Here is a 10,308-nt window from a genome sequence, read left to right on the forward strand (position 1 = left end):
GAAGACACACAAAAAAAATGGAAAAAGATTCCATACTCCTGGATAGGAAGAACAAACATTGTTAAAATGTTGATACTACCCAAAGCAATCTACATATTCAATGCAATCCCTACCAAAGTAACACCAGCATTCTTCACAGAGCTAGAACAAATAATCCTAAAATTTGTATGGAACCAGAAAAGACCCTGAATAGCCAAAGCAATCTTGAAGAAGAAAACCAAAGCAGGAGGCATCACAATCCCGAATTTCAAGGTATACTACAAAGCTGTAATCACCAAGACAGTATGGTACTGGCACAAGAATAGACACTCAGATCAATGGAACAGAATAGAGAACCCAGAAATGGACCCACAAACGTATGGCCAACTAATCTTTGACAAAGCAGGAAAGAATATCCAATGGAATAAAGACAGTCTCTTCAGCAAGTGGTGCTGGGAAAACTGGACAGCGACATGCAGAAGAATGAACCTGGACCACTTTCTTACACCATACACAAAAATAAACTCAAAATGGATGTGAAAGACCTCAATGTAAGACAGGAAGCCATCAAAATCCTCGAGGAGAAAGCAGGCAAAAACCTCTTTGCCACAGTAACTTCTTGGCCGCAGTGACTTCTTACTCAACACGTCTCTGGAGGCAAGGGAAACAAAAGCAAAAATGAACTATTGGGACCTCATCAAAATAAAAACCTTCTGCAGAGCGAAGGAAACAATCAACAAAACTAAACAGCAACCGACAGAATGGGAGAAGATATTTGCAAACGACATATCAGATAAAGGGTTAGTATCCAAAATCTATAAAGAACTTGTCAAATCCAATCATAACATTTTGCAAAACAGCAAAAACTGTCCTTTGTAACAGGGAACCCTCACATTGGCCTTTTAGAACAGTATCCACCTGTCCCACCTCCAGACTTGACTTAGCCCCTGGCAACCACTAATCTGTTCCCCGTTTCTATAATTTGTCATTTCAGGAATTCACTATAAATGGAATCATACAATATCTAATCTTTATTTTTTATTGTTGTTTTTTTCACTCAGCATAATTCTCTGGAGAGTCATCCAAGCTGTAGTGTGTATCTGTGTTCTATTCCTTTTGTTACTTAGTATTCCACAATACAGATTAATATGAATTCATTTGTTGAAGAACATTTGGGTGTTGTCTAGTTTGGGGTTATTGTGAATAAAGCCTCTATAAACATTCATGTACACAGGTTTATTTTTTTTAATTTTTTAATTTTTTTGCGAACATAAATCTTCACTTCATTGCAGCTTGTCCTTTCTCTTAACAGGATTTTTTTTCCTTTTTTTGAGAGAGATAGAGAGAGAGAGAGAGCAAGCAGGTGAGGGGCAGAAGGAGAAGGAGACAGAATCCTAAGCCAGCTCCACATCCAGTGCAGAGTCTGATGTGGGCTGATCTTATGACTATGAAAACATGACCTGAGCTGAAATCAAGAGTGAGACTCTTAACCAACAGAGCCACTCAGGTGCCCCAATAGGGTCTTTTAGTAAGGTTTTCTAAGAGCAACAGATTTCAAAGTTCATGTTATCTTCTTTCTTTTTTTTTTCCTTTTGAGGTTTTTATTTAAATTCTAATTAGTTAATATATACTGTAATAATAGTTTTGGGAATAGAATTTAGTGATTCATCACTTACATACAACATCTGGTGCTCATCGCAAGTGTCTTCCTTAATCCCCATCAGCTATTTAACCCATCCCCCTCCCTGCCCACCTCCCCTCTGGCAACCCTCAGTTTGTTCTCTATAGTTGAGAGTCTGTTTTCTGGTTTGTCTCCCTCTCTTTTTCTTTTTTTCTTTTATGGATCATGCTTTTACTATCAACTCTAAAAACTCTTTTCTATCCCCACACCCTATTTTCTCCTAGGTTTTCTTTTAAAATTTTTATGATTTTACATTTTAAAATTTTTATGATTTTACATTTTATATTTAAGCACATGACCCATTTTAGCTAATTTTTATATAAGGTATGAGATTTAGGTCAATGGTTTCGTTTTGTTTTGTGTTTGACTATAGGTATCCAGTTTCTGTGGCACCATTTGTCAAAATGTTATCTTTCCTCCATTGTGTTGACATGTTTAGCAAAAATTGGTAGGAAGTACTTATGTGGAATTATTTCTGGCTGGTATTCTGTTTCATTGATCTATATTTCTGTCCTTCCACCAACACCACACAGTCATGAATTATGTACCTTTTATTATGTCTTAAAATTGGGTAGACTTCTTCTTCTCACTTTATTCTCTTTAGGCATTGTTTTAACTATTCTAGTTCATTTGCATTTCCATAGAAATTGTAGAATAATGTTTTCTCAATATATCAGAAAATTTTCTGGGTTTTTGCTGGAGTCGTCTTAAACCTGTAGATCAACTCAGGGAGTTTATATCTTTACTATGTTGAGTATTCTAATCCATAAACCTAGTACTGTTGATCCTTGAATGACACAGTTTTGAATTGTGCAGGTTCACTTATTTGCGGATGTTTTCAATAAATACGGTACAATAATATAAGTGCATTACCTCTTCCTTATGATTTTCTTAATAACATTTCCTTTTCTTTAACTTACTTTATTTTAAGAATACAGTATATACACTACATATACTCAGTTTGTTCTCCATAGTTAGGAGTCTCTCATGGTTTGCCTCCCTTTCTGTTTTTATCTTATTTTATTTTTCCTTACCTTACCTCCCCAATGTTCATGTTTTGTTTCCTAAATTCTATATATGAATGAAATCATATGATATTTGTCTTTCTATGATTGACTTATTTCACATAGTATAATACACTCTAGTTCCATCAACATTGTTGCAAATGGCAAGATTTCATTCTTTTTGATTGCTGAGTAATATTCCATTGTGTATATATATGTGTATAGATAATATACCACATCTTCTTATCCATTCATCAGGTGATGAACATTTAGGCTTTTTCCATAATTTGGCTATTGTTTATAGCAGTGCTGTAAACACTGGGGTGCTTGTGCCCCTTCGAATGAACATTTTTGTATCCTTTGGATAAATACTAGTAGTGCAATTGCCGGATCACAGGGTAGTTCTATTTTTAATTTTTTGAGGAACCTCCATACTGTTTTCCAGAGTTGCTGCATGTTTGCATTCTCACCAACACTGCAAGATGAGAGGTTTCCCCTTTCTCCACATCCTCTCCAACATCTGTTTCCTGAGATGTTAATTTTAGCCTTTCTGACAGATGTGAGGCAGTATCTCATTGTGGTTTTGATTTGTATTTCTCTGATGATGAATGATGTTGAGCATCTTTTCATGTGTCTGTTAGCCATCTGGACATCTTCTTCAAAAAATTACTCATGTCTTCTGCCTATTTCTTCACTGGATTGTTATTATTGTACCCACCCCAAAAAACAAAAACTATTTGTTTTGGAGGTGGGTATTGAGTTTGATAAGCTCTTTGTAGACTTTGGATACTAACTCTTTATCCAATATGTTATTTACAAATATCTTCTCCCATTCCACAAGTTGCCTTTTGGTTTTGTTGATTGTTTCCTTCACTGTGCAGAGCTTTCTATCTTGATGAGGCCCCAGTACTTCATTTTTGCTTTTACTTCCTTTGCCTCTGGAGAATGTCTAGTAAGAAGTTCCTGCAGCCAAGGTCAAAGACGTTGCTGTGTCCTCCTGTAGGACTTTGATGGTATCCTGTCTCACATTTAGCTTTCACATGACTATGAGATGTGATCTCTGCCGAAATTGAGAGTCGGATATTTAACTGAGCCACCCAGGTGCCCTTCTAAGGTTCTTTCTTGTTTCCCCTCTGTTTAGAAAACTTCCTTTATCCATTGTTTATAGCACATATCTTCAGACAACAATTTATCTTTTCCTTCATATTAGAATTTTTAAATTTTCCACTCCCTTTCTTTTTTTTTTTTTAATTTTTTTAACGTTTTATTTATTTTTGAGACAGAGAGAGACAGAGCATGAACGGGGCAGGGGCAGAGAGAGAGGGAGACACAGAATCAGAAGCAGGCTCCAGGCTCTGAGTTATCAGGCCAGAGCCCGACGCGGGGCTCAAACTCACGGACCGCAAGATCGTGACCTGAGCTGAAGTCGGACGCTTAACCGACTGAGCCACCCAGGCGCCCCTCCACTCCCTTTCTGAAGGATATTTTTGCTGAGTTAGGTTTCTGTTATTTTCTTCAAGTACTTGAAATGTATTGTGTCACTTCTTTCTGCCCTCTGTGTTTTCTGATGAGAAATATGCTGTCATTCAAAAATATTTTCTCTATAGGCAAAATGTCATTATCTCTGGCCACTTCAAAGATTATTCCTTTGTCTTTAGTTTTTAGAAATGTTATTATGATATGTCTCAGCATGGATTCAGTTCTATCCACTTTATTTTCTCTATCCAGGGCTGCAATGGCACAAATGTTGGATTTTTTATAGTGCCTACTATAGATTGAATGTGTGTGTCCCCCAAAATTCATATATTGAAATCCTAATCTCCAACATAATGGTATCAGGAGGTAGGAATTTTGGGAAGTGATTAGTACTCTTATAAAGGAAACCCCATAGAGTTCCCTCACCCTTTTTGTCATGTGAGGACACAGAGAAAAGGATTCTATCCATAAACCAGGAAGTCAGCTCTCCTTATACACTGAATCTGGTGGTGCCCTGATCATGGACATCCCAATCTCCAGAACTGTGAGAAATAAAGTTCTGTTGTTTAGAAGCCACCCAGTCCATGGTATTCTGTTATAGAAGCCCTAATGGACTAAGGATGCTACATATCTCTGAAACCCTTTATTTTCTTTGCTCTCTCTGTTCATATTACATAATTTATAATGCTTCATCTTCCAGTTACTCATGCTTTCCTTATTATAATTCATTCTGCTGTTGAGTTAATCATCTGAGCTTTTTTATTTTGGTTAGTACATTTTTAAGTTACATGATTTTCCATTTGGTTCTTCTTTATTTCTCCTATTTCTTCACTGAAATGTTGTATTAGCTTTTCGAGTCTCTATTGTTTCATTTGTTTTACGTATGTTCATAATTGTTATTTAGACATTTTTACATTTGTGTTTTAAAATGGTTGACAGAAAATTCCCAAAATCTGCCACCTTGATGTTGTATCTATTATCTTTTTTTTGTTTGACTTGAAATCATTTTGATTCTTGATACGAAATTTTTTAATTGAAATTTGAACACTTTTATATTCTGATTTTCTATATTTTATTTAAACCTGTTTTATTAACTGCTTTTCTCTGACTCTCTTCTAGCAGTAAAAAGGTGTTTGCTAGGGGCTCCTTGGTCAGTTAGGTGTCTGACTTCAGCTCAGGTCATAATCTCTCAGTCCATGAGTTTGAGTGTGCTGATAGCTCAGAGCCTGGAGCCTGCTTCAGATTCTGTGTCTCCCTCTCTCTCTCTGGCCCTCCCCTACTCACACTCTGTCTTTCTCTCTCAAAAATAAATAAACATTAATTTTTTTAAAGGAAGGATTGCTGCCATGTTACTGTCAGGTGGAGACAGAAGTTCAAGTTTACAATTTGTCCTCCATTGACATCCTGGCCGGTGGTGGGGAGGGAGGTTTCATTTCTGCTCACCTGGCTTTGAGGTAGAAATTCCAGCTCATTATATGGATCACCACATAATCAGTGTGGCCTCATTATCACTGGCTGATGGTAAAAGTTTTGACTCTTCACCAGGCTTCCTCTGACACTATCCCCGTGGGGAATGGGAGGAAAGTCTCATATTGTTAGGTTGGGTTGGAAATCCAAGCTCTCCACATAGACCCCACTAACATTGTAGGTTGGGGACGGGGAGCTCATTATCCCTAGCCTCTTACCTATCCTCTGACACTACGTTAAAGGAGGGTAATGTGTTGGACCATATCTTTAGAGCCTCAGGAGTGTGGAAATATAGATACCCTATTTGACTTTGGCTGGCATGGGTGGTAGTAGGTCCATAAGTTTTTCTATGGTACTTGACTGACATTTTTTTTATTGTTTGAAAGTTATCTGTAATGCCAGGCCACCCTATTCTGGTCCCATATTTTAGAAGACTCTGTTTTGGCCTTAGTTCATTGTAACTCTTTCTAGGATGACAATTTTCAGTGAGCAAACTTGTGCCTATCTAGAACCCAAGACCCCACTCCAAACTTTCATGTAACTGGGACTTTGAAATGCCCTGCACAAATGGCTATGGGTCTACTTTCCAGGTCTTTGTTACATTTTTTCTGAGTATGGACCATAATACTAGTGTATGCTCCACTAGGCCCAAGGGTGGCCAGGGACAGCTTTTTGTAAAAAATATAGATTGAACCTGGATGTGGTAGCAGACATGTTTGCATGCATGTGGTGTAGCACTATAATGTGTGAAACAGGTGGGTGCATGCAGAGAGGGGGATCAGGTGGTAGGGAGGAACAGAGTTATCCCTATATACCATTAAATCTTGACATGGAATTCCAAGGAATTTGAGAATTCTAAATTTTAATATGGCCACCCAGGTTTCATGAAGATATATGTGTGTGTGTGTGTGTGTGTGTGTGTGTGTGTATACATATATATATATATACATATATATATACACATATATATACATATATATGTATATATATATATATGTATATATATGTGTATATATATATTTAAGGTAGGAGGACATAACATATTTTTCAGAGTATGTTAGCATGACTGACAGTTTTTTATACTGAGGCATATTGTATTTAGGTCTCCATTTTTACTTTTGTCCCAAGCCTCATGAAAGTCCAGGACTGAAATTAAAGGGCATTTAGTAACAGAATTGTAGACTGAACCTCAGGAAATCTCCAAGACAGTAAAATGAAATATAAGGGAATGATGAATGAGACATGTCCTGTAGGATCGATTCAAATAGCATAACATCTGCATTATAATGATAGAATTTACAGAAAGAATGACAGAGATAAAGGAAAGATAAAAATGTTCATTATGATAATACAAGAAAATCTCCCAAGGAAAAGACTCATGCTTTTCCAGATTGATAGAAACTCAGAACACTGCAGAAAAAAAATCCATTTCAAGAAATCCCATTGAAAATACCAGAATGCCTGTGATGATAAGATGCTGTAAGTATCTGTGGGCTGCGGGGGAGGAGGCAAACACAAATGACAATGGAGCAATAATGGGAATTGCACTGGAATTCTCAACATCATAGGAAGCTAAAAAAGAAGTGTGAAAAACAAAATAAAGAACTTCACTTGTAAATATCAGAAAACTTACCTTTCATAAACTGCTACTCAGGAAGCACTTTACTGTGAATTTCTTTAGTCTTCCTCCCTCCCTCCTTTTCTTTTCTTCTTTCCTTCTTTCTTTCTTTCTTTCTTTTCTTTCTTTCTCTTGTTTAAAGGATATATATCCTTGTATTTCTAGTACTTATGAAATAGCTTTATGTCATTTTAGTGATGGTTACTGAAGCAAGTCCAATTATAAAGCTGATTACCAAGTTAGTTTGACAAGCTAATATTATAAATATCTATAGTTATGTATTTGGAAACATGTTACGTATGAACTGTGATGCTTAAGTTTATGTGTCAACTTGGCTGAGCCACAGTGCCTTTAGATACGTGGTCAAATATTCTGGGTGCTTCAGTTAGGGTGTTTTTGGATGAAATTAATATTTAAATCAGTGGAGTTTGAGTGAAACAGACCGCCCTCCACATGCTGATAGGTCTCGTCCAATTAATTGAAAGCCTGAATAGAATGAAAGAATTCGCTCCTTGCCCTGAGCAAGAGCGGGTTCTGTCAGGACTGTCTTCAGACTTTACCTGCAACATTAACGCTTCCTGGGTCTCCAACTGCTCTGCCTTTGGACACTTTCCTGAGTTCTCCAGCCTTCTTGTTTCCCTCCATCAGATTTTCAACTCACGAACTTTCCATGATCAGGAAAACCAATTATTTAAAATAATGTTTTTTTCTCTCACTCTCTCTATATGTACATACGTTCTATTGGTTATGTTTCTCTGGAGAACTCTGACCAATATATAAAACGAATGTATTTTTTTCTCTTTCTTGCACATACACACCCACACACACGAACACACAAACTGTATAGTAGGTTTCTTAACTATTGTCATTTTACAGATAAGTAAACTGAGGTTTTGTAAAGTTCACTTAATTTTCCCTGTATTATATGTTAAGTGACAGAACTGGAATCTAAAATATAAGCTACTTTGACAGCAACATTTATGTATTCCACTTTATAATTTGATATTAAAATGAGCTAACTTCAGACATTAAAAATCTGGCACTTGTGGTCATTGATACATCATCCTAATCCATCAGTGATTTTACAAATTAAGTTGAGGACAATATCTAAATGTAAATGTGGCATAAACATATGAGGAGTAAGGCACTAAAAACTAAAAGGTGTGACTGCTTATATAAATATAAACAATCATAGATTGAAGTTTTTAGTGTGTAAACCCAGCACTTTTCTTTTTGTTTGTTTGTTTGCTTGTTTGTCAGTTCATTTTTGAGAGTGACAGAGAGCATGGGTGGGAGAGGAGCAGAGAGCAGGGTTAGCAGGGGGCATGACCTGTGGCTCAGCCTCAAAAACTGTGAGATCATGACCTGAGCCAAAATTAAGAGTTGGATGTTCAACTAACTGACCACACAGGCACCCCATTTTTCTTTTTATGTTTAAAAACAATATATATAGAGAAGGTAAAATGTAAACTACATTTTATAGTTTCATATTTTTAAATTATTGAAGAATATTAATTGAAGATTTGGAGAGAGAAGAAAAGAAATAGACTAAAAACAAAAAAAAATCCATTAATCACACAATGCAAAGAAATTGTTCATCATTTTTCTGTTTCTTTTACGTTTCTATAAATGTATTAAATTTAAGTGCCCGCTTAAGCAGCACATATACTAAAATTGGAACGATACAGAGAAGATTAGCATGGCCCCTGTGCAACGATGACACACAAATTCGTGAAGCGTTTCATATTTTTACAAAATTCATCATCCTTTCTTAATAAAAACCCTTGAGAAAGTCGGGATAGAAGGAACATACTTAAAGATCATAAAAGCCATTTATGAAAAGCCCACAGCTAATATCATCCTCAATGGGGAAAAAGTAAGAGCTTTCCCCCTGAGATCAGGAACACGATAGGGATGTCCACTCTCACCGCTGTTGTTTAACATAGTGTTGCAAGGCATCAAAGTCATCAAAGGCATCAAAATTGGCAAAGATTAAGTCAAGCTTTCACTTTTTGCAGATGACATGATATTATACATGGAAAATCCAATAGACTCCACCAAAAGTCTGCTAGAACTGATACATGAATTCAGCAAAGTTGCAGGATACAAAATCAATGTACAGAAATCAGTTGCATTCTTATACACTAATAATGAAGCAACAGAAAGAGAAATAAAGAAACTGATCCCATTCACAACTGTACCAAGAAGCATAAAATGCCTAGGGATAAATCTAACCAAAGATGTAAAAGATCTGTATGCTGAAAGCTATAGAAAGCTTATGAAGGAAATTGAAGAAGATATAAAGAAATGGAAAAACATTCCGTGCTCATGGATTGGAAGAATAAATATTGTTAAAATGTCAATACTACCCAAAGCTATCTACACAGTCAATGCAATCCCAATCAAAATTGCTCCAGCATTCTTCTCAAAGCTAGAACAAGCAATCCTAAAATTCATATGGAACCACAAAAGGCTCCCGAATAGCCAAAGTAATTTTGAAGAAGACCAAAGCAGGAGGCATCACAATCTCAGACTTTAGCCTCTACTACAAAGCTGTAATCATCAAGACAGCATGGTATTGGCACAAAACAGACACATAGACCAATGGAATAGAATAGAAACCCCAGAACTAGACCCACAAAAGTATGGCCAACTCATCTGTGACAAAGCAGGAAAGAACATCCAATGGAAAAAAGACAGTCTCTTTAACAAATGGTGCTGGGAGAACTGGACAGTAACATGCAGACGAATGAAACTAGACCACTTTCTTACACCATTCACAAAAATAAACTCAAAATGGATAAAGGACCTGAATGTGAGACAGGAAACCATCAAAACCCTAGAGGAGAAACCAGGAAAAGACCTCTCTGACCTCAGCCGCAACAATTTCTTACTTGACACATCCCCAAAGGCAAGGGACTTAAAAGCAAAAATGAACTATTGGGACCTCATGAAGATAAAAAGCTTCTGCACAGCAAAGGAAACAATCAACAAAACTAAAAGGCAACCAACGGAATGGGAAAAGATATTTGCAAATGACATATTGGACAAAGGGCTAGTATCCAAAATCTATAAAGAGCTCA

The 10,308-nt window shown here is 36.5% G+C and overlaps 1 non-coding gene across 1 annotated transcript; it reads left to right on the forward strand.

The window, feature by feature from the left end:
• The first annotated feature begins 8,869 nt into the window (after positions 1 to 8,869).
• On the forward strand, positions 8,870 to 8,976 carry LOC113601184 (U6 spliceosomal RNA). Its single transcript, XR_003422340.1, has one exon. It is a non-coding gene; the product is annotated as a U6 spliceosomal RNA (small nuclear RNA).
• Positions 8,977 to 10,308: the final 1,332 nt, after the last annotated feature.

The sequence above is a fragment of the Acinonyx jubatus genome, chromosome A1, assembly GCF_027475565.1.
Source record: "Acinonyx jubatus isolate Ajub_Pintada_27869175 chromosome A1, VMU_Ajub_asm_v1.0, whole genome shotgun sequence".
Classification (NCBI taxonomy): domain Eukaryota; kingdom Metazoa; phylum Chordata; class Mammalia; order Carnivora; family Felidae; genus Acinonyx; species Acinonyx jubatus.